This window comes from Hevea brasiliensis, chromosome 6 (assembly GCF_030052815.1).
Source record: "Hevea brasiliensis isolate MT/VB/25A 57/8 chromosome 6, ASM3005281v1, whole genome shotgun sequence".
NCBI classification, from domain to species: Eukaryota; Viridiplantae; Streptophyta; class Magnoliopsida; order Malpighiales; family Euphorbiaceae; genus Hevea; species Hevea brasiliensis.
In genome coordinates, this window is record NC_079498.1 from 102126857 (window position 1) to 102151521 (window position 24665).

Sequence of the window (24665 nt, forward strand, 5' to 3'; positions counted from 1 at the left end):
AAGAAGACTCATGGCATAGGTAGGTGGCCTCGTTTGCCCCAAGTGGAAGAGTCTACATCATAATTTGGGGTAGTGGGCCCGTGTTCGCGCGGCCCCTATCAACATTATTTCCAAAGTAATTTTTATGTTATCTGCACATTGGATAAGCACCAGTGAATGATGATCACCAACTGTCAAGCTACAACGGGAATGGAGCAAACACAGTTTATGTTCTCATTGCTGATTTGCATTTCTGTTCATTTTCATCAAGCAGGAATCTTCTTATTGTGAGCTTTAGTCCTGGATGCTGCACAACGCGACCTGCATAGCCTCTGTGTCTCCAATGAAGATGACTGCTACGTGGAAGGATCTTGGTGTTGATGATATTTTCTTTGCTAATCCAATACATCTATCTACTAGAATTCCCACCACACATGGGGCATTTCTAAGCATCTGTTGTAATCCAGAACCATCAGGAAGTCGCAAATGACTAAGAGGATTTCATGGACAAGTAAGGAAAATGAAGAATTATGAAGAAATGCTTGCTAAATTTGTCATGTTACCTTCTGGTTCACAATGCGAACAAACAAACAAACAATGGCGAAAACCAATTTCTGAAACTCTATTTTGATTGACTAACATTTGCTCTTCCAGCATTAGCATAAAAATTTATAGCCATTACAGTTGAGTGCCTTCAAATGTGTAAGCAGATGGTTTGCATGCATTGCAGAAGAGAGCTTCAAACTGGAAACAAGCAACTTCAGAAAGTTATTCAGGAGTAATCACCGTTATCTTGTGAATAAAAAAAAAAAGATAAAAAAATAAAAAAAGAGAAAAGGGAAGAAAAGAAAGGACGCCTGAGTAGAAGATAATTGAGAAAGAGGGGAAGAAGAGAAAATCGAGAGAGAGAGAGAATTTGGGAATATGTAGGATATACTGATTTTGTGTATATGTGAAGACTGTTGCAAGTTGAATATTTACAAACCTAGGGGTGAGCCTAAATCTAATTAACTTACGAATTTTATTTACAAAAGGATATAAATTTTCTGTACAAAATTGTTTAGTCTAGCTTAGTCCGTGATTGAGAATATATCCAATTATTAGATTCAGATTCGAGTTTTTATCCTCCCATATATATATATATATATATATATATATATATATATATATATATATATATATATAATAAAGTTCGATTACATTGAGAACGAACCTTAGTTTCCAACATTGCTCCCTTGTTTGGATTTTTCCAACATTGCACCCAAAATTGTCATGGAAATTCAGGCTGTAATAGAGCTTTTTATTTATTCTATTTTAGTCTTAAATATTGAGAAGGTATAAAGATGAGAGAATAGAGAAGCAAGAATATATGTTGAAAATGCAATTTCCATTACGGCACCGTTTCTGATATAACGGAAATCACTAACTGAATAGGCGTTTTTGAGAGGCAGAATTCGGAGGGAGCTTGGCGAGAGAGACAGAGAGAGAGAAATGGATAGCAATGTCAGACAAGAACGAAGAAGAAGAATTATGGAGAGAGGAAGTGATCGCTTGGCTCTCATCACCGGCCAAGTCCGTACTCTCAGTCCATCGCCGTCGCTAGCATCACCATCAAATCAACGTCAACGTCGACATGCGCACACAGAATCTTCTCCATCACTTGTGTTCTCTCCTAATGATAATGCTCAAATCAATGGTGCCCATTTTCTCAATCTGTTTAATAGTATAATACTATTATTTCCCCGATTGATTGACTGTTATTGATACAGGTTGGGCTAATGATAATTTATATTTGCATTATTTCTTTTTATGAATAAATTATATTTGCATTATTGAGATATCGTTAATGGAAAATGTTGATTATTTTATAATTTTTCCATTGGGGAAAAAAAATGAAGTCAATGGGCAATTTTCTTGATCTTTTTTAAAATTGAAAGGAACCCTCAAACCTTTTATTTTTCTATTCATCAATTATTTGTTAGATTTAGAATTAATCCTATTTGATGGTCATCTCAAAACATGTTGGTTTATTCATTTATGGCGTTTGCAGCTGGTCCAGAGGAAACAGATGATGTCTCTGGTTCAAATTCATGAAAACCAGGACCATCAATGAGTATCCAGGGGCCAGAAACTTTCATAGAGGAAACCAAGCGGAACCTCGTTTGGTGAAAAGTGCGACAAGTCCTGACACCTTGAGCAAACTGCAGCAGCCTTCTGAGGTCACACCATCAGTTCAAAAGGCACCAAGTTAGCCCAAATTGTTCTCCTCCAAAAGGATAAACTACTGCATTATAGCTTCTGAGGGAACGCGAGCTATTTGTTCTCTCATTGTAGCTTTTCTTGTCAATGTGAATTCAGATAGCTTCATTGCCTCAAGGCCTTTTTGCATAATCCTGTTAACTGATGTAACAATTGTGCTTGCCCGATTGTTTCGTGAGAGTGGAAATGACTCCGAGGAGATTAAGGAAGAAAAAAATGCAGGTAAAGAAGATGAAGATAACTGGGCTGGAGCAGTCAAGCTCTTGGAGAGAGGTTTGGTCCTGTACCAGGCCATTTGTGGCATCTTCATTGACTGCAGTGTTTATTTGCTTTGGACAGTGGTGTCTTTGATTTATTCCTTCTATGTTATTATCATTATTTTAATTATCGTCTTATTTTTAGCTGTCATTCTCTACTGATGATTTGTCCGCCTTTTTCTTTTTTGTTCATACAATGCACAAAATTTTCTCCACGCATAGCATATAATATGCCTCCTTTAGATCCAAGTAATTGAATTTTTTAGCGGTCAAGACTTGGAAGGACAATATGTTTGTTTTCTAAGGAAGAAGCCAAAACCAATACAATTCTCGTATCCCGCATCGACTAATTAACAAGAGTTGCTAAGGATGAGACAACTTTAAAAGAAGCATAAGAGATTGTGTAGAGATTAGATAAGTTATGTTGGTGGGAAGATTATTAAATAAGTAAAACGGTTTTGCTGAGCTGTAAAGGGATGGTTACAAGTTTGTTAGAGAGAACAATCTGGCATTTACGTGTGCCCATCATTTATATATACAAAATGTAGCAGATTAATAAAAGCAGTTTTTAGATTCTTCTCCATATATTTTTTTCTTCCTCTGTTTACTGTTACATGGTATCAGAGCTTGCTTTTTCTGTGTAGATGACAATTTTCTTTAGCCACACTGCAGACTAAATTCGATCAAACTGATTAAGGAGGCTTTTTCTTTCTCAAATTTCCTTGTTCTTGATGATATGGAATCTGATAACGTTAGCGAAGTAAGGGATGCGGCTGATCAGTACATCAATGAAGCATTGAAGTTGCAGAATTCTGATAATCCAGGTCTATCATTGGTAAGTGTTCCTTTAAACGGCATGAACTACTTAACCTGGAGTCATTCTATGGTGATTGCGTTATGTGCCAAAGATAAATTTGGATTTATAACTGGAAAGTTGAAAAACCACCAGATAATTCCAATCTGTTTGAGAAATGGAGGCGTGTAGATTACATGGTGATATCTTGGATCTTAAAATCTATTTCAAAGGAATTAGTTGAATCTTTCATATATACACCATCTGCTAAGGATCTTTGGAATGAGTTAGAACAAAGATTTGGTGTTAATAATGGACCTCTCTTATACAATATCAAGTGTGAAATTGCTTCGTTTACTCAAGGGAGTATGTCACTAATGGTGTATTTTAAAAAATTGAAGAGGCTATAGGATGAGTTAAGTTGTTTAAGGCCTACACTTGTATGTACCTATAATGGATGTAAATGTGGAGATGTAAAGGCGATTGCTGATATGGACGAAGGTGATAAGCTTGTACAATTTTTGATGAGATTAGGAGAGAATTACGATCATGTTCGTAATCAGATTCTTATTCAAGATCCATTACCGAATGTTAACAAAGCCTATTCCATGACTTTGAGTGTTGAAACACAACGAGAAGTTCATGGTTCCATGACACAGGTGAATGAGAATGTTGCTATGGTGGCTAAAAGTAATTTTGGGAAGAAGGATGCTGGAAGTAGTAAGACTCGTAAAGGAGATAAAAAGGATGATAGATTCTGCAACTATTGCAATAAAAGTGGACATGTAAGGGAAACTTGCTTCAAATTGAATGGATATCCAGATTGGTTTCAAGATTTCAAACAAAAGAAATTTGGAAAAAGGCAAGCTCATATGACTCTTCAAGACACACCATAAGATGTGCCAACAATAGAGTGGGGAAAGGAGTTTTCTACTGCTGTGCATAATGAGTCGCAAAGTATATGAAAGGCAAGATGAATGTTGAAGATGTTACCCATAATTGTTCTGGATATGCAAGTATGGCTCTCAATCATTCCCTCCTTAGTACTGAATATAATTGGGATGGTTCTTGGATCATAGATACAGGAGCTTCCACACATATGACCTATGATCACACACGTTTTACATCCTCACAACCAGCAAATAAACAAACCTATGTGTCTTTACCCAATGGTACAAAACAAAGTGTCAGCCAAATAGGTACTATTGCTCTACATCCTACCCTTTCCTTGGCAGATGTGTTTTGTATTCCCAATTTTCAATATAGTCTTTTATCTGTAGGTAAACTCACAGCTTCATCTAACATAGTTGTAATTTTTTTTCCTACCTACTGTTGATTGCAGGACCGATGGACTAAGAAAGTTGTAGCTGTTGGGAGATTGATAGGAGGGTTTTATAGGTTGGACAAGTATTCTTTTCAACTACCAAACAATCATACTGATTCAAACTTTTCTATACCTACCACCTGTACTAAGCAAAGTTGCAATAAAACAAACACATTTTGTGTTGATATAAATAAAGTCTCTCCTGTTCATGGCCAATTATGGCATAACAGATTGGGTCATGCCTCACGTGTTACAATCTCTCACATTTCCCAACTTTCACATGCAACACAAGTCACAGATTGTACCATTTGTCAAATGTCCAAGCAACAGCGTCTTCCTTTTCCTACAAGTTCATCACATGCTGATAAACCTTTCCAACTTATACATACTGATTTATGGGGACCGTATGGAACACCTTCAATATCCAGAGCACGTTTTATGCTAACAATTGTAGATGATTATAGTCGAGCCACATGGACGTTTCTTTTACAAGATAAGACCCAAGTGTCTTCTACTCTCAAAGTCTTCTTCAATATGATAGCTAATCAGTTTGATACTTCTGTAAAGGTTATACGAAGTGATAATGGCAATGAATTTCTCAATAAGGAATGCACTCAATTATTCCAAAACAGAGGCATACTACACCAACGCTCATGTGCATATACGCCACAACAGAACGGCATCGTTGAAAGAAAGCATCGTCACTTGCTGCAGGTTGCTCGTTCGTTGATGTTCCAGTCTTCTATACCATCTAAATTCTGGGGAGAGTCTTTGCTCACAGCAACTTACATTATTAACAGGCTCCCCATGAAAATTTTAGGATGGCGATCTCCTTATGAGCTATTGTATCACAAGAATCCAGATTATTCACTCATGAGAACCTTCGGTTGCTTGTGTTTTGCCACCAACACTTTACCTCATAAAAGAAAGTTTGACCCAAGAGCATATCATTGTCTTTTCCTTGGTTACTCCCCAAGTCAAAAAGGCTATAACCTATATAATCTTCACACCAAATCCATTTTCACCACTAGATACGTTACATTTAAAGAGAATATTTTTCCTTTCTCTCAACCTCACATGCTCAGTCTTCCTCCCAGTGATCATGTACAGCCCCTTATACATTTACCACAACCTCACACATTGTCTTCATATGAACAAACTACATTGTCCTCACCAAATATTGCTCAAGACTCCATTTCCAACAGTCCAGAATCCCCACATTCAATTCCTAGTCCATGTCATATCTCACAACCTGATTCTGTCAATCAGCTACCTTCCCCACCACCTGTTCGTCGCAGTAGTAGACCTATCATAAAACCATCCTGGCTTCAAGATTTTGTGGCACACGTCCAACCTAATACCTCATGTCATGATTCCAGCTCATCAACTGCTACTGGTTCATCGGTACCATTTCCTCTACCAGGTAATATTCCCTTGTCTTCATCATCACCTTTCACGAATTCTGTTGTTTTTGATCCCTCTTATATGAATTTCCTTGCAAATGTTTCTATGATTCCCGAACCCACCAGTTATAAACAGGCTAAGAATGACCCTTATTGGGTTAAGGCAATGAATAAAGAGCTTACTGCCTTAGAACATAATGGGACTTGGGAGCTTACGTCCTTACCACCTCATAAAAAAGCCATTGAATCCAGATGGATTTACAAGGTTAAATACAATTCTGATGGTACAGTTGAGCGGTACAAAGCTCGCTTGGTAGCTAAAGGATATAACCAATTGCCAGGGTTGGATTATACTGCTAGTTTTTCTCCAGTAGCCAAAACTGTTACCGTTCGACTTCTTCTTGCTCTTGCATCTGCTAAAGAATGGGCTATTCACCAACTTGACATAAACAATGCCTATCTCCATGGTTTCATCGATGAAGTGTTGTATATGAAACCCCTTGAGGGGTATGATAAGGCACAACCTGGACAAGTATGCTGATTGATAAAATCACTCTATGGCCTTAAGCAAGCAGGCCGACAATGGAATAAGAAGCTGACTTCAAAATTGCAAGCTTATGGTTTTGTTCAATCATCACATGATAGTTGCCTATTTACTAAAGGTTCTGGTACTCAGTTTCTTGCACTCTTGGTTTACATTGATGATGTATTAGTTACTGGAGTAGATGAGAACAATATTATTGATGTCAAATGCTATTTGCACACGTCATTTACTATCAAAGACATGGGACATGCTCATTATTTTCTTGGGGTTGAAATTGCTTGTTCTAGTGATGGGTTATTTCTTTCTCAGCGCAAATACATCTTGGACATTCTCCATGATGTTGGAATGCTTAATGCCAAGATTAAAGAATTTCCCATGTCCAAGTCTCTCAAGCTAGATGACACTGGACCATTAATTGTTGATCCAGAAAAGTATAGACATATTGTGAAACATTTATTGTATCTCCATTTAACACATCCTGATATTTCTTTTAGTGTGCAACATTTGAGTCAATTTTTGCAGCAACCTCGTCAACAACACTGGGATGCTCTCATGGCCTTGCTTCGATATTTGAAAGGTACTCCTGCCAAGGGGTTGTTCTTCCCTTCTAAAACAGAGCTTCAACTATGTGCTTATTGTGATGCTGACTGGGCTACCTGTTCTATGACAAGGAAATCTGATACGGGGTATTGCATTTTTTTTTTTGTTCATCTCTCATTTCATGGAAGACAAAGAAGTAAGCTACGGTTAGCAAATCTTCGGCGGAAGCCGAATATCACAGCATGGCAACTACAGTTTGTGAATTGCAATGGCTTTCCTACTTATTAAGAGATTTACAAATTTCCCTTCATTTGCCAATTCCTCTCATGTATGACAATAAATCAGTAGTTCACATTTCTGAAAATCCGGTATTTCACAAACGTGCCAAGCACATCGATATCAATTGCCACATTGTTCGACAACAGGTCATCAACAAGTTTATTTCCACTTCACATATTGGTGCGAAAACCCAACTAGCAGATTTATTCACCAAACCCCTCAATTCATCTCTTTTCCATCAGTTCTTGTCCAAGATGGGATTGGTTTCCCTATCTCCATCTCGAGGGGGGGTTGTAGAGATTAGATAAGTTATGTTGGCGGGAAGATTATTAAATAAGTAAAACGGTTTTGCTGAGCTGTAAAGGGATGGTTACAAGTTTGTTAGAGAGAACAATCTGGCATTTACGCTTGCCCATCATGTATATATACAAAATGTAGCAGATTAATAAAAGCAGTTTTTAGATTCTTCTCCATATATTTTTTTCTTCCTCTGTTTACTGTTACAGATTGGCATAAGCTTACCTTTCTCGGCCTTTTGGATGGCCTGGCGCATCCCATCAATTCTTGTTTCGTAACTTCATTCCATTATTATATATATAAAATATGGGCCAAACAAAGCATATTTCTATATAGCTGCAATTCTACATCGCTTGAAATCAGTACCCCATACTATTCAATCTCTTTTTACTAAAAAAAAATTGGCATTTGCTTATTTTTGGAAGTAGAGTTTTCCCTTAACAAAATAAGTTCAATCTTTTTTTAAAGCCTTTATTTATATTTGTTCTTGTATGTCATTGTTAAATGCCAATAGGTTCTTCATGGAGTTGCTGATCTTTTTGTCTTTTCGTGGCAGTGAAAAGGTTTTTAAGTTAAAATTGGAGCATTAAATTGAATGCTACAAATCCTTGTGTTATTATTTATTAGTTTGAATAACTAATTTCTTTTTTAAATCTGTATTCTTGCTCCCTAAATAATATTAATAAATGGAGGAATTTGCTTTTGTTATGATTTTTGTCAGTGATAATATATATTATCAGTATTCTGTACTTATCCCAAAAAGAAAAACAATATCAATAGGAAAAATCTGAAATTTTAGCAAGCAAACGATATTGTTATATATATATATATATACATATATATATATATATATATATATATATATATATATATATATATATATATATATATATATATTGTTAAGCCATTCTCATAAGCGCTTTTGCCAACCAAATATTTTATATTTTTCAGTGAAATTTCAAGTATTTTTAAGGTAAATTCAATGGGCTCTCGTTAAAAACTAATCCTTCAATTCAAGCTTTTGCTATTTTAAGCTTACCAGCAATATATATATACACACACACAGTGTGCTTGCGGTGGCTTATAGTGGCATACGATAATTTTTGGTTGGGCTGCTCTTATGACGGAGCTTAACCTCACCTCATTCTAAGTTCACTCTTTTATTATTCCCATCTCGTAGTTTTTGGCCATTTGGATGCTCTACTAGCACTACATTTAAAACACTGAAAATGATTCTGGGGATATTGCATGAAACTGCTACTTAATTTTTTTTTTTAATTTTTTATTTTTTTCGTAACGTTAAGCTGTTAAACATTGGCAAAAGATACTATTCAGCAAACCATTTCTGTTCCTGAAAAATAGTCAGTTCGTTTCAGAAGGAAGACTGCTCGGCAAAACTAAATACAAGGGGTCCAGAATAATATGAATAGAAATATATATGGTCATGTATGAAGATGTTGAATGCCATTGTTTGAGTACCCCGTAACTACATGTCACTGATTGATGCACCTTGCTTCCTAAATATATATAGAATGATGATGCAATCCCACATCGGTTGACAACTAATTCACATAACACTAAACTTCCTATATAGCTAGTAGCTATCGAAAACAGCATTTTATGAAGCCACGTGGTAAGCACAAAGCGAACTATTCTTTCGCCTTTTACTAAAGAATACCGTGTGCTTGCTACTCAATAGTGGTATGTGCCTATGTTTGGAGGGCTGATCTCATTAGAGCACAGCCCAAAACCAATACTAGTTTAATTTTATTTCATTTTACATCAGTAACAGGTTTTTTTTCCACCAAATATACTGAATTATATACTGAATTACATAGATGTTCCACGTGAAGATTATCATAATTTATATTGTTAGCATTCTATAACTATCAAAATTTTAATTGATTTTAAAAATATGTACTAAACGAAATAAAAAAAAATGTTTGATCAGTTATTGATTATAATTAATTTAATTACTAAAAAAAGTTATTATATATATTATTAATTAATTAAATATTAATAAAAATATTTATAATCTTTTTTATTTATAAAAAATCAACAAATATGATTTATTATTAATAAAAAAAATAAAACTAAATTGAATTAAAATAACCAAATTTTATCAATTTGATTCAATTATAACCGAATAATACACATTAAACCAGGAGATATTTATATATTTTCAAAAAAGTAATTGAAATACTTTAATATATGAATTTAACACCATCCCTCATTACCAAAATAAAAAGTTCTCTTGTTCCTATATGTCACAGCTTGAGGGAGCAATGACATATTTAGCATGAACAATCCACGATAGTTGTTTTTCCATTACAACAATTCACAACGCCAAGGATGAGCACTGGGCGTCCTCACAAGATACTTAAAGCAGCGCAAACTCTCTCCTCCTCCTCCCTTTTTCACACATGGCATTAATCCCACATCGAATAGATGAAAAGTTGAGGAGTGAACAGAACATATAAATAGGAAATAATGGCTAATTGACAACATACTTACCTGGACGGGGTCAATGTGTGATCAAGAAGGCCCATGGCCTAGGTAGTTGGCTTCCATTGCACTTTAGGGAGTGCATCTGCCTAAGGTCTCCCCAAGTGGGAGAGTCTACGTCATAATTTGTGGCAGTGGGGGCCTGCGTTCGCGCGGCCTCTGTCAATTTTAGTATTACTCTTTGGACTCACTGGCAACGGGAAGTCGTTTGCCTCACCTCGATCCTTTCTCTCCTTGTGTGGAGCATGGTTTTAAATCACGGTCGTGGTCGCAATTGCGTTGCACCTGTGACCTGTGAGGGTCGTAACGGTAACAGCTTGGCGCTATGCAAATTTTTTTGAAAATTTTGAAAAGTTTATAAAATGAGTAGATATTGATAGAAATAAATAAAATTAAGATATACAACTATATACTAAGCATTTATATATCAAATAAAGACGTTATCATCTATCATATTTTGACATCATTAACATTAACTAATTTAGAACTAAAATAATTATATAAATTGTAAATAACTAACCATCCAATATCACACACCACACGCATGCCAACACACGCACATTGCTCCAAATTACCATAAAACGACATTCATAATATTTTATCGAATAAAAGATGCAATATAAAATGTGCCTAGTATTTAACTACATACATATATATTTATAAGTGATACATAGGCATGCCTGAATATATAATAATATTGAAATTATGATTAAAATCAATATTTTACTCACTGACTTAAACTGAGGTCACTGTGGTGGCTGGGAGGAGGAGGAAGGCTGTCCTGGCTCACCTGATAATTACATTACAATTATTTAATATGATTGACTCAATACAAGCTTAAAAAAAATCAAAGGCACCCTAAGTTGTGCCGAAAATCTGACAGAGTTTTCCCTATAACTAGAACATACCCCACCTGCAGAAGGGCTCAAAATATACTTCTATATCTACAAGTCACACAACCATATCTCAATCAAATCACATGGCCCCTCCTGGGCCTATCTAACAGTCAACAACCACAATTTTGAAAAATTACAATTTAGTCCATACAACTAACACTTTTAGCAAAAACTACCCAAATGAGCTCTAAAAATTATAAAATTTTTCCCTGAGATCCTTAGCAATATTACTAAGAGATTGTGTAGAGATTAGATAAGTTATGTTGGCGGGAAGATTATTAAATAAGTAAAACGATTTTGCTGAGTTGCAAAGGGATGATTATAAGTTTGTTAGAGAGAACAATCTGGCATTTACGTGTGCCCATCATTTATATATACAAAATGTAGCAGATTAATAAAAACAGTTTTTAGATTCTTCTCCATATATTTTTTTCTTCCTCTGTTTACTGTTACATGGTATCAGAGCTTGCTCTTCCTGTGTAGATGACAATTTTCTTTAGCTACACTGCAGACTAAATTCGATCAAACTGATTAAGGAGGCTTTTTCTTTCTAAAATTTCCTTATTCTTGATGATATGGAATCTGATAACGTTAGCGAAGTAAGGGATGCGGCTGATCAGTACATCAATGAAGCATTGAAGTTGCAGAATTCTGATAATCCAGGTCTATCATTGGTAAGTGTTCCTTTAAATGGCATGAACTACTTAACCTGGAGTCGTTCTATGGTGATTGCATTATGTGCCAAAGATAAATTTGGATTTATAACTGGAAAGTTGAAAAACCAACAGATAATTCCAATCTGTTTGAGAAATGGAGGCGTGTAGATTACATGGTGATATCTTGGATCTTAAAATCTATTTCAAAGGAATTAGTTGAATCTTTCATATATACACCATCTGCTAAGGATCTTTGGAATGAGTTAGAACAAAGATTTGGTGTTAATAATGGACCTCTCTTATACAATATCAAGTGTGAAATTGCTTCATTTACTCAAGGGAGTATGTCACTAATGGTGTATTTTACAAAATTGAAGAGGCTATGGGATGAGTTGAGTTGTTTAAGGCCTACACCTGTATGTACCTGTAATGGATGTAAATGTGGAGATGTAAAGGCAATTGCTGATATGGACGAAGGTGATAAGCTTGTACAATTTTTGATGGGATTAGGAGAGAATTACGATCATGTTCGTAATCAGATTCTTATTCAAGATCCATTACCGAATGTTAACAAAGCCTATTCCATGACTTTGAGTGTTGAAACACAACGAGAAGTTCATGGTTCCATGACACAGGTGAATGAGAATGTTGCTTTGGTGGCTAAAAGTAATTTTGGGAAGAAGGATGCTGGAAGTAGTAAGACTCGTAAAGGAGATAAGAAGGATGATAGATTCTGCAACTATTCCAATAAAAGTGGACATGTAAGGGAAACTTGCTTCAAATTTAATGGATATCTAGATTGGTTTCATGATTTCAAACAAAAAAAATTTGGAAAAGGGCAAGCTCATATGACTCTTCAAGAAACACCATTAGATGTGCCAACAATAGAGTGGGGAAAGGAGTTTTCTACCGCTATGCATAATGAAGTCGCAAAGTATATGAAATGCAAGATGAATGTTGAAGATGTTATCCAGAATTGTTCTGGATATGCAAGTATGGCTCTCAATCATTCCCTCCTTAGTACTTAATATAATTGGGATGGTTCTTGGATCATAGATACAGGAGCTTCCACACATATGACCCATGATCACACACGTTTTACATCCTCACAACCAGCAAATAAACAAACCTATGTGTCTTTACCCGATGGCATAAAACAAAGTGTCAGCCAAATAGGTACTATTGCTCTACACCCTACCCTTTCCTTGACAGATGTGTTTTGTATTCTCAATTTTCAATAGTCTTTTATCTGTAGGTAAACTCACAGCTTCATCTAACATAGTTGTAATTTTTTTTCCTACCTACTGTTTATTGCAGGACCGATGGACTAAGAAAGTTGTAGCTGTTGGGAGATTGATAGGAGGGTTATATAGGTTGGACAAGTCTTCTTTTCAACTACCAAACAATCATACTGATTCAAACTTTTCTATACCTACTACCTGTACTGAGCAAAGTTGCAATAAAACAAACACATTTTGTGTTGATATAAATAAAGTCTCTCCTTTTCATGGCCAATTATGGCATAACAGATTGGGTCATGCCTCACGTGTTACAATCTCTCACATTTCCCAACTTTCACATGCAACACAAGTCACAGATTGTGCCATTTGTCAAATGTCCAAGCAACAGCGTCTTCCTTTTCCTACAAGTTCATCACATGCTGATAAACCTTTCCAACTTATACATACTGATCTATGGGGACCGTATGGAACACCTTCAATATCTAGAGCACGTTTTGTGCTAACAATTGTAGATGATTATAGCCGAGCTACATGGACGTTTCTTTTACAAGATAAGACCTAAGTGTCTTTTACTCTCAAAGTCTTCTTCAATATGATAGCTAATCAGTTTGATACTTCCATAAAGGTTATACGAAGTGATAATGGCAATGAATTTCTCAATAAGGAATGCACTCAATTATTCCAAAAAAGAGGTATAATGCACCAATGCTCATGTGCATATACGCCACAACAGAACGGCATCGTTAAAAGAAAGCATCGTCACTCGTTCGTTGATGTTCCAGTCTTCTATACCATCTAAATTCTGGGGAGAGTCTTTGCTCACAGCAACTTACATTATTAACAGGCTCCCCATGAAAATTTTAGGATAGCGATCTCCTTATGAGCTATTGTATCACAAGAATCCAGATTATTCACTCATGAGAACCTTCGGTTGCTTGTGTTTTGCCACCAACACTTTACCTCATAAAAGAAAGTTTGACCCAAGAGCATATCCTTGTCTTTTCCTTGGTTACTCCCCAGGTCAAAAAGGCTATAAGCTATATAATCTTCATACCAAGTCCATTTTCACCACCAGAGACGTTACATTTAAAGAGAATATTTTTCCTTTCTCTCAACCTCACACGCTCAGTCTTCCGCCCAGTGATCATGTATAGCCCCTTATACCTTTACCACAACCTGACACATTGTCTTCATATGAACAAACTACATTGTCCTCACCACATATTGCTCTAGACTCCATTTCCAACATTCCAAAATCCCCACATTCAATTCCTAGTCTGTGTCATATCCCACAACCTGATTCTGTTAATCAGCTACCTTCCCTACCACCTGTTCATTACAGTGGTAGACCTATAATAAAACCATCTTGGCTTCAAGATTTTGTGGCACACGTCCAACCTAATACCTCATGTCATGATTCCAGCTCATCAACTGCTACTAGTTCATTGGTACCATTTCCTCCACTAGGTAATATTTCCCTGTCTTCATTATCATCTTTCACAAATTTTGTTGTTTTTGATCCCTCTTATATGAATTTCCTTGTAAATGTTTCTATGATTCCCGAACCCACCAGTTATAAACAGGCTAAGAATGACCCTTATTGGGTTGAGACAATGAATAAAGAGCTTACTGCCTTGGAACATAATGGGACTTGGGAGCTTACGTCCTTACCACCTCATAAAAAAGCCATTGAATCCAGATGGATTTACAAGGTTAAATACAATTCTAATGGTACATTTGAGCGGTACAAAGCTCGCTTAGTAGCTAAAGGATATAACCAATTGCCGAGGTTGGATTATACTGCCAATTTTTCTCCAGTAGCCAAAACTGTTACCATTCGACTTTTTCTTGCTCTTGCATCTGCTAAGGAATGGGCTATTCACCAACTTGACATAAACAATGCCTATCTCCATGGTTTCATCGATGAAGAGTTGTATATGAAACCCCCTGAGGGGTATGATAAGGCACAACCTGGACAAGTATGCTGATTGATAAAATCGCTCTATGGCCTTAAGCAAGCAGGCCGACAATGGAACAAGGAGCTGACTTCAAAACTGCAAGCTTATGGTTTTGTTCAATCATCACATGATAGTTGCCTATTTACTAATGGTTCTGGTACTCAGTTTCTTGCACTCTTGGTTTACGTTGATGATGTATTAGTTACTGGAGTAGATGAGAACAATATTATTGATGTCAAACGCTATTTGCACACGTCATTTACTATCAAAGACATGGGACATGCTCGTTATTTTCTTGGGGTTAAAATTGCTCGTTCTAGTGATGGGTTATTTCTTTCTCAGCGCAAATACATCTTGGACATTCTCCATGATGCTGGAATGCTTAATGCCAAGATTAAAGAATTTCCCATGTCCAAGTCTCTTAAGCTAGATGACACTGGACCATTAATTGTGATCCAGAAAAGTATAGACGTATTGTGGGACGTTTATTGTATCTCCATTTAACACGTCCTGATATTTCTTTTAGTGTGCAACATTTGAGTCAATTTTTGCAACAACCTCGTCAACAACACTGGGATGCTCTCATGGCCTTGCTTCGATATTTGAAAGGTACTCCTGCCAAGGGGTTGTTCTTCCCTTCTAAAACAGAGCTTCAATTACATGCTTATTGTGATGCTGACTGGGCTACCTGTTCTATGACAAGGAAATCTGTTACGGGGTATTGCATTTTTTTTTGTTCTTCTCTCATTTCATGGAAGACAAAGAAGTAAGCTACGGTTAGCAAATCTTCGGCAGAAGCTGAATATCGCAGCATGGCAACTACATTTTGTGAATTGCAATGGCTTTCCTACTTATTAAGAGATTTACAAATTTCCCTTCATTTACCAATTCCTCTCATGTGTGACAAGAAAACAGCAGTTCACATTTCTGAAAATCCAGTATTTCACGAACGTACCAAGCACATCGATATCGATTGCCACATTGTTCGACAACAGGTCATCAACAAGTTTATTTCCACTTCACATATTGGTGCGAAAACCCAACTAGCAGATTTATTCACCAAACCCCTCAATTCATCTCTTTTCCATCAGTTCCTGTCCAAGATGGGATTGGTTTCCCTATCTCCATCTTGAGGGGGGCTGTAGAGATTAGATAAGTTATGTTGGCGGGAAGATTATTAAATAAGTAAAACGGTTTTGCTGAGCTGTAAAGGGATGGTTACAAGTTTGTTAGAGAGAACAATCTGGCATTTACGTGTGCCCATCATGTATATATACAAAATGTAGCAGATTAATAAAAGCAGTTTTAGATTCTACTCCATATATTTTTTTCTTCCTCTGTTTATTGTTACAGATTGGCATAAGCTTACCTTTCTCGGCCTTTTGGAGGGCCTGGCGCATCCCATCAATTCTTGTTTCGCAACTTCATTCCATTATTATATATATATATATAATATGGGCCAAACAAAGCATATTTCTATATAGCTGCAATTCTACATCGCTTGAAATCAGTACCCCATACTATTCAATCTCTTTTTACTAAAAAAAAAAATTGGCATTTGCCTATTTTTGGAAGTAGAGTTTTCCCTTAACAAAATAAGTTCAATCTTCTTTTAAAGCCTTTATTTATATTTGTTCTTGTATGTCATTGTTAAATGCCAATTGGTTCTTCATGGAGTTGCTGATCTTTTTGTCTTTTCGTGGTAGTGAAAAGGTTTTTAAGTTAAAATTGAAGCATTAAATTGAATGCTACAAATCCTTGTGTTATTATTTATTAGTTTGAATAACTAATTTTTTTTTTATATCTGTATTCTTGCTCCGTTAATAATATTAATAAATGGAGGAATTTGCTTTTGTTATGATTTTTGTCAGCGATAATATATATTATCAGTATTCTGTACTTACCCCAAAAAGAAAAACAATATCAATAGGAAAAATCTGAAATTTTAGCAAGCAAACGATATTGTTATATATATATTGTTAAGCCATTCTCATAAGCGCTTTTGCCAACCAAATATTTTATATTTTTCAGTGAAATTTCAAGTATTTTTAAGGTAAATTCAATGGGCTCTCCTTAAAAACTAATCCTTCAATTCAAGGTTTTGCTATTTTAAGCTTACCAGCAATATATATATATATATACACACACAGAGAGTGTGCTTGCGGTGGCTTATAGTGGCATACGAAAAATTTTTGGTTGGGCTGCTCTTATGACGGAGCTTAACCTCACCTCATACTAAGTTCACTCTTTTATTATTCCCATCTCGTGGTTTTTGGCCATTTGGATGCTCTACTAGCACTAAATTTAAAACACTGAAAATGATTCTGGGGATATTGCATGAAACTGCTGCTTAATTTTTTTTTTAATTTTTTATTTTTTTCGGAACGTTAAGCTGTTAAACATTGGCAAAAGATACTATTCAGCAAACCATTGATGTTCCTGAAAAATAGTCAGTTCGTTTCAGAAGGAAGACTACTCGGCAAAACTAAATACAAGGGGTCCAGAATAATATGAATAGAAATATATATGGACATGTATGAAGATGTTGAATGCCATTGTTTGATTACCACGTAACTACACGTCACTGATTGCTGCATGTTGCTTGCTAAATATATATAGAATGATGATGCAATCCCACATCCATTGACAACTAATTCACATAACACTAAACTTCCTATATAGCTAGTAGCTATCGAAATAGCATTTTATGAAGCCACGAAGTAAGCACAAAGCGAACTATTCTTTTGCCTTTTTTGGAGGGCTGATCTCATTAGAGCACAGCCCAAAATCAATGCTAGTTTAATTTTATTTCATTTTACATCAGTAACAGGTTTTTTTTCCACCAAATATACAGAATTACATAGCTGTCAATTTCATATATTAGTATGGAACAATGTTCCACGTGAAGATTATCATAATTTATATTGTTAGCATTCAATAACTAATCAAAATTTTAATTGATTTTAAAAATATTTACTAAACGAAATAAAAAAAAAATGTTTGATCGATTATTGATTATAATTAATTTAATTACTAAAAAAAGTTATTATATATATATTATTAATTAATTAAATATTAATAAAAATATTTATAATCTTTTTTATTTATAAAAAATCAACAAATATGATTTATTATTAATAAAAAATAAAACTAAATTGAATTAAAATAATAAAATTTTATCAGATTCAATTATAACCGAATAATACACATTAAACCAGAAAATATTTATACATTTTCAAAAAAGTAATTGAAATACTTTAATATATGAATTTAACACCATCCCTCATTACCAAAATAAAAGGCTCTCTTGTTCCTATATGTCACAGCTTGAGGGAGCAATGACATATTTAGCATGAACAATCCACGATAGTTGTTTTTCCATTACAACAATTCACAACGCCAAGGATGAGCACTGGACGTCCTCACAAGATACTTAAAGCAGCGCAAACTCTCTCCTCCTGCCTTTGTCACACATGGCATTAATCCCACATCGAATAGATGAAAAGTTGAGGAGTGAACAGAACATATAAATAGGAAATAATGGCTAACTGACAACATACTTACCTGGACGGGGTCAATGTGTGATCAAGAAGGTCCATGGCCTAGGTAGTTGGCTTCTATTGCACTTTAGGGAGTGCATCTGCCTAAGGTCTCCCCAAGTGGGAGAGTCTACGTCATAATTTGTGGCAGTGGGGGCCTGCGTTCGCGCAGCCTCTGTCAATTTTAGTACTACTCTTTGGACTCACTGGCAACGGGGAAGTCGTTTGCTTCAACTCGATCCTTTCTCTCCTTGTGTGGGGCATGCTTTTAAATTACGGTCATGGTCGCAATTATGGTAATGGTTGTAGGTAACGGAAATGGACCTGTGACCTATGAGGGTCGTACCATAACGGTAACAGCTTGGCACTACACAAATTTTTTTAAAAAATTTATAAAATTCATAAAATGAGTAAATATTAGTAGAAATAAATAAAATTAAGATATACAACTATATACTAAGTATTTATATATCAAATAAAGACGTTATCATCTATCATATTTTGACATCATTAACATTAACTAATTTAGACCTAAAATAATTATATAAATTGTAAATAACTAACCTTATTACCACCAAAATGAATGTTTATGAGGTTCTTGATAGTCTTGACTTTTCCAACAGTTACACTTATACTTAGTTTTAGCAAATAGGAAATATCTAAAAAATTAATTAAAATTGTATTTGATGTTATTTTGTAATTAATAATTATTTTAATAAAATTAATTCTAAAAATGTTTCAAGAAGCAACAAATAACAATTATATACTTGTTTTTAGAAAAATAAATCAACATTAGAAAAAATGCACATAAACTATAAGTTTAACAATAAATCTAACATTAACAACAATTTTCAACAATAAATATGCCAAAAAAAAAAAAGAAAAAAAATCAGTAAATAATTGACATAAATACCAAAAAAATAAAAAACACTCACATTTTTAAGACGTTGCAACTTGTAAGGTTGTAGAACTTATAATAGAGTAGAGAATAGAGAATGTTAAGGCTTTTTGTTTGTAAGAACAAATTTAGAACACTCAATAGGGGGCTGTTCACTGCTGTCTTTTGTTTCCAAGTAAGAGAAAAATGAGTTATGAATGTGGAGACCAGAGAATTGTCACGACCTAACCTATGGGCCAGACCGATACTAGGACCTGAACCAGTTTAGAGCCCCCGAGACCCGTAGTAAGTCTAATTATTCGTTAACCTAATCCTAAGGCCCATATTGAGCCCCATTTCAAGAAATCAACCGGACAGAGTCCGACCATAACATGGACCATCCAATGGGGAGTTTTTGACTCACCCGACCTGTAAGCTACTCATCATGTCATAAAATCAAATGGAAGCTTAGCTCCCTCATCCAATTCAATCATATATGCATTTAATAGATTTACAGATCCAACATGGCATTATATTACAGACCCAAATCAAATAAAATACTTCTAATATATGCGAAATTATAGAATTTAGTAAAGTTATACAAAACATAACAGATATTACTAAATGACTTGCGAAGGAGAGAGGTAGGTTAGAGCTCAACAAGAAATCTCTTGTATTCTAGAAAAATAAGGTAAATAGGAGTGAACGTTAGATTCAGAGAGTAAAATACTGATTTTAAGTACAATTTCTATAGTTATCTAAAGCTAATGCATTCTAAAGAGTGGAATGCAACACCTTCATAGTTTTCATACAATTCACATTGGAAGTAACAAAAAGGTAATTTGGAGTACTCACACACCCTTATAATATTCAAACAGTATATATATAGGAGTTGATCCCCTATACAACTCTCTTAATCCAACCTCTGCCAGCGAGTACATCTCAAGCCAGACTTTCTCTTAATAGATCAAATGTGGGGGCCAACGAGATCATCTCGAGCCGTGCCTACCCCTACTTATCTATAAAAGGATCGGGTCTCATCAAGTAAAGCTCCAGTCACGTCTACCCATCTTGTCCACATCCAATATCACACATCACACGCATGCCAACATACGCACATTGCTCCAAATTACCATAAAACGACATTCACAATATTTTATCGAATAAAAGATGCAATATAAAATGTGCCTAGTATTTAACTACATACATATATATTTATAAGTGATACAGGGAAATGTCTGAATATATAATAATATTGAAATTATGATTAAAATCAATGTTTTACTCACTGACTTAAACTGAGGTCACTGTGGTGGCTGGGAGGAGGAGGAAGGCTGTCCTGGCTCACCTGATAATTACATTACAATTATTTAATATGATTGACTCAATACAAGCTTAAAAAAAAATCAAAGACATCCTAAGTTGTGCCGAAAATCCGACAGAGTTTTCTCTATAACTAGAACATACCCCACCTGCAGAAGGGCTCAAAATATACTTCTATATCTACAAGTCACACAACCATATCTCAATCAAATCACATGGCCCCTCCTGGGCCCATCTAACAGTCAACAACCACAATTTTGAAAAATTACAATTTAGTCCATACAACTAACACTTTTGGCAAAAACTACCCAAATGAACTCTAAAAATTATAAAATTTTTCCCTGAGATCCTTAGCAATATTACTAAGCCAATACAAAAGGAATTATAATTTTTTAACTACCCACGAATATTTTATGGATTTTTAATCCAAACCTGAAACTAAAAAATTAAGGGAACTTAGGGTTCGAGCTTACCTACGCCAATTTTGATACTGGAAATGTAACCGGAACGTTTGAAAATGGTGTAATAGCCTATAATCTTGACCTAATTCTGAAATAGATTCGATTGTCTATCTGTCCGGCCCAATTGTGTAGACCCGATTGATAGTCGAATTTCCGCTAATCGAATGTACCTACGTAAAGCCCATAACACGGGGTTAGTACATAATTTTTACGAAATTTATTAAGCTCATTTAATACGTAAAGCCCATAATACGGGGGGTTAGTACATAATTTTTACGAAATTTATTAAGCTCATTTAATACCTGAAAAAATACTACGAAATTTGGTGGGACCCATCGAAACAGTGTCGTAAAATTTTGAAAGGGTTATTGTCGCTAAGCTCTCATCGAGGGGAGCACTCTGGTACTTTCAGATTTTTCGTTGGGTTCACGGTTTGCGAGAAATCTAGCCCAAAAATCAAAATGGGTAAAAACATTCCGGGCAAAAATTGAACAAACTGCTCAATGGATTTGGGTATTCTTAGTTTCTGTGGAAAGTTCGTGAGGTATAGATGAGTTTTGGGATAAGACCCAGTCTAATTAGTAGCAGGATCGACAGAATTTTGGCCGGAAAAATGAGAAGTCACGCGGCGTGTTGAAGGAGCTTCGCGCGAGCTTTTCCAGCCATAGGAGAGATGGTCGGGGTGGGGGAGGTCTCTGGAGGTGTGCCGGTGAGCTGAGGAGGGAGGGGTGGCAGCTGGCCGACAAGGGAAGGAGGGAGGAGAGAGAAAATGGAGAGGGAAGGGAAGGGTGTCAGGCGCGACGCAGGAGGGGAGGAAAAAGGAGAGGGTCGGTATGATTAGGCCTGTCCGACCCGGTCCAGTTCGATTCAACCGGTCAGATTCAAAATACCAAAAATTAAATTTTTACTCTGCCTTGGGACAAAAAACGAGACCCAAAAATTTCAAAAAAATTTCAGAAAATTCAAAAAAATTTGTAGAGCCTAATTATATTTTTAGTTTTGCCACGTGGTCTTTAAATTAATTTGTAAAAATTAACAAAATTTATTGATTTTGAAAAATCAAACCTGATTCCTAAAATTCTAAAAATTTCAAATAATTTCCTAAAATTTTAATAAAATAAAATATTAATATTTACCTATAAAATAAGTAATTTAAAAATTAGGGGTGTTACAAGAATAGAGCATTATTTGAAAATAAAAAAGTGAGTTTGGACTAAATCATTACTCTGGATTATTCTCTGCTATTTTAGACTGAAATAAGGTGGTTTTTGGACTATTTTAGACTGATAAAATCACGTGATTTTTGCCCCCCACCAGCCCACAAATTTTGCCACATTGGTAACAGCCGTTACTGTTATTTAACGGCCGTTACCGTTATTTAACAATGGTAACGGCCGTTATTGTACAAATCAAAATAGGCCGGTAAATAACGATCTAACAGGTAACAACATCCTTTAAAACCTGTAAAATAACAACCATTACGTTACATAACGAAGGTTATTTGATTTTATAGTGTGGAGTTCAATCTAACTTAATTTCGAAAGAAAATATTGCACGTAATTTCAAGTTTATGTAAAACTGTATATTTAACTCTGTCATAATTGTCGTTTTGATGTTAGATATTAAAAATGGAAATAATATACGCACCTATTGGCTTGGTTATTTTCTAGCTGTCGTTCTTTAGTGATATTTCTGCAATTGGTAGGCATTGTGAATCTTATTCAGTAAAATGTTAATCAGCAGCAAAATGAAAATTCAATCAGTAAATGCACTTTGACAAGTCCTACACAAATCATTAGGAAATTAAGATAATTTAAGGCAAAAGTTGAAATTTGTGATGATTTGTACAGCTATTTCTTGTTTGGTCATACAATGTATAAAATTTTCTCCAAGTTAATCACACACATAGCATATAATATGCCTCCTTCAGATACAACTAATTGAACTCTTTAGCTTTCAAGACTTGGAAGGACAAATATGTTTGTTTTGTGGAGAGGGAGCTAAAGCCAACACAGTTCACGTATCCCACATTGACAAATTAACAGGAGTTGCCAAGGCTGAGGGAGCTTTAAAAGAAGCATGAGAGATTAGTTTAAGCATACCTTTCTCGGCCTTTTGGCTAAGATCAAGTGTAGTATCTGTTCTTATCAGTTTAATATCTGATACGTGGGCCATCGGCTCACATGATATTAAATTAATTTTTCTAGGGGGAGGGCACATTATAGTAGCTTGCTACTAGGGCTCTCGAGCGTCGCCCTTGCGTTGCACTATTGCAAGGGCCTGGCGCGCCCCACTAATTCTAGTTATGGAAAACTTCTACAAAATACTAAATGAAGAGTTAATAAGGGGCTCCAAAGTTGATAAGATTTTTGTTAGAATTTTGAATTCAATTATTGCTCTAAACATTTTTTTTTACTGGTAAAATCAGCAAATAGTATTTCAAGAATATTTAAATTAATTAATGAATATTTAAATAATTTTAGAAAAAGTGATATATTATAGATTCACTTAATCTCAAATGATGATATTTAATTTGTGTAAATTTCCTTCAAACTTCTGTTTTCTTGATTTGAAGTAAACATGGAATTTGGCTCTAAGGCATCTAGGGAAAGTAAATTCCTGCCAACGGTATTCTACAAGTAACCCCTAGTTCTTCCCTACCTAAATTCTTTGAACTACCTTCCCTTCTTCCCCCTAATGCATATTGCCCTTCCAATGATTTCAGAGTTGCTTAGGTCTTAGTTGAATAGACCAGGTGCTTCCCAATATTCGAACGTGCCCTCCTGAAAGCAGCATCATTTTTGCTTCCTGCTCTGCATGATCTGTAATTTCCAGCTCTTCTGTTGTTTTCCGAATTATCATCAAGCAGGAATCTTCTCTGTGAGCTTCCTGCATAGGCTAGTGGTTCTCTGTCATCTTTGTCTCCAATGAACATGAATGCTATATGGAAGCATCTTGGTGGTGTTGATATTTTCTCTGCTAATCCAATACCTCTGTCTTGAACATGGGGCATTTCTAAGCATTTGTTCAATCCTGAACCATCAGGAAGTCACAAATTGGATTTGCAAATGATAATTTTGAACTTGCTAGTGGATTTCATGGACAAGTAAGGAAAATGAAGAATGATGAAGCATTGCTTGCTAAATTTGTCAACTTCTGGTTCACATACTAAAGCCCAGGATGATCCCCATCTAATGTTCCATCCGCATTCGGGTTCTTGTAAAATGACAAGATGATCAACAAGACCAACTACTCTGCTCAAAGGCAAAATGTCTCGGGTCATATTAGTGAAAGATGAAAGGGAAAACATTCTTTCGAAAGTGATGCCACCCCCATTTTCATTTGCATAAGCTTGGATTGTCTCCGGGTGATCTGAATCTGATCTCTCATATCTGTTACTTCCTTATCAGTAATTGTTATTGTCCATTCCAGCAATCGATTGCACTATTTACTCTATAAGTTCAACCATATCAGGGGCATATAAACCAACTGATGTAGTTTTCCCGAGAGTCATTGATCCTGATGATTGGGTGC

The 24665-nt window shown here is 35.4% G+C and overlaps 4 non-coding genes across 4 annotated transcripts; all 4 read left to right on the plus strand.

The window, feature by feature from the left end:
- The first annotated feature begins 9299 nt into the window (after nucleotides 1-9299).
- On the plus strand, nucleotides 9300-9416 carry LOC131181296 (U5 spliceosomal RNA). Its single transcript, XR_009149923.1, has one exon. It is a non-coding gene; the product is annotated as a U5 spliceosomal RNA (small nuclear RNA).
- A 765-nt stretch (nucleotides 9417-10181) lies between these two features.
- On the plus strand, nucleotides 10182-10343 carry LOC131181304 (U1 spliceosomal RNA). The gene has a single exon (XR_009149931.1). It is a non-coding gene; the product is annotated as a U1 spliceosomal RNA (small nuclear RNA).
- An 8144-nt stretch (nucleotides 10344-18487) lies between these two features.
- On the plus strand, nucleotides 18488-18649 carry LOC131181023 (U1 spliceosomal RNA). Its single transcript, XR_009149652.1, has one exon. It is a non-coding gene; the product is annotated as a U1 spliceosomal RNA (small nuclear RNA).
- Nucleotides 18650-23229: 4580 nt separating this feature from the next.
- On the plus strand, nucleotides 23230-23425 carry LOC131181122 (U2 spliceosomal RNA). Its single transcript, XR_009149750.1, has one exon. It is a non-coding gene; the product is annotated as a U2 spliceosomal RNA (small nuclear RNA).
- Nucleotides 23426-24665: the final 1240 nt, after the last annotated feature.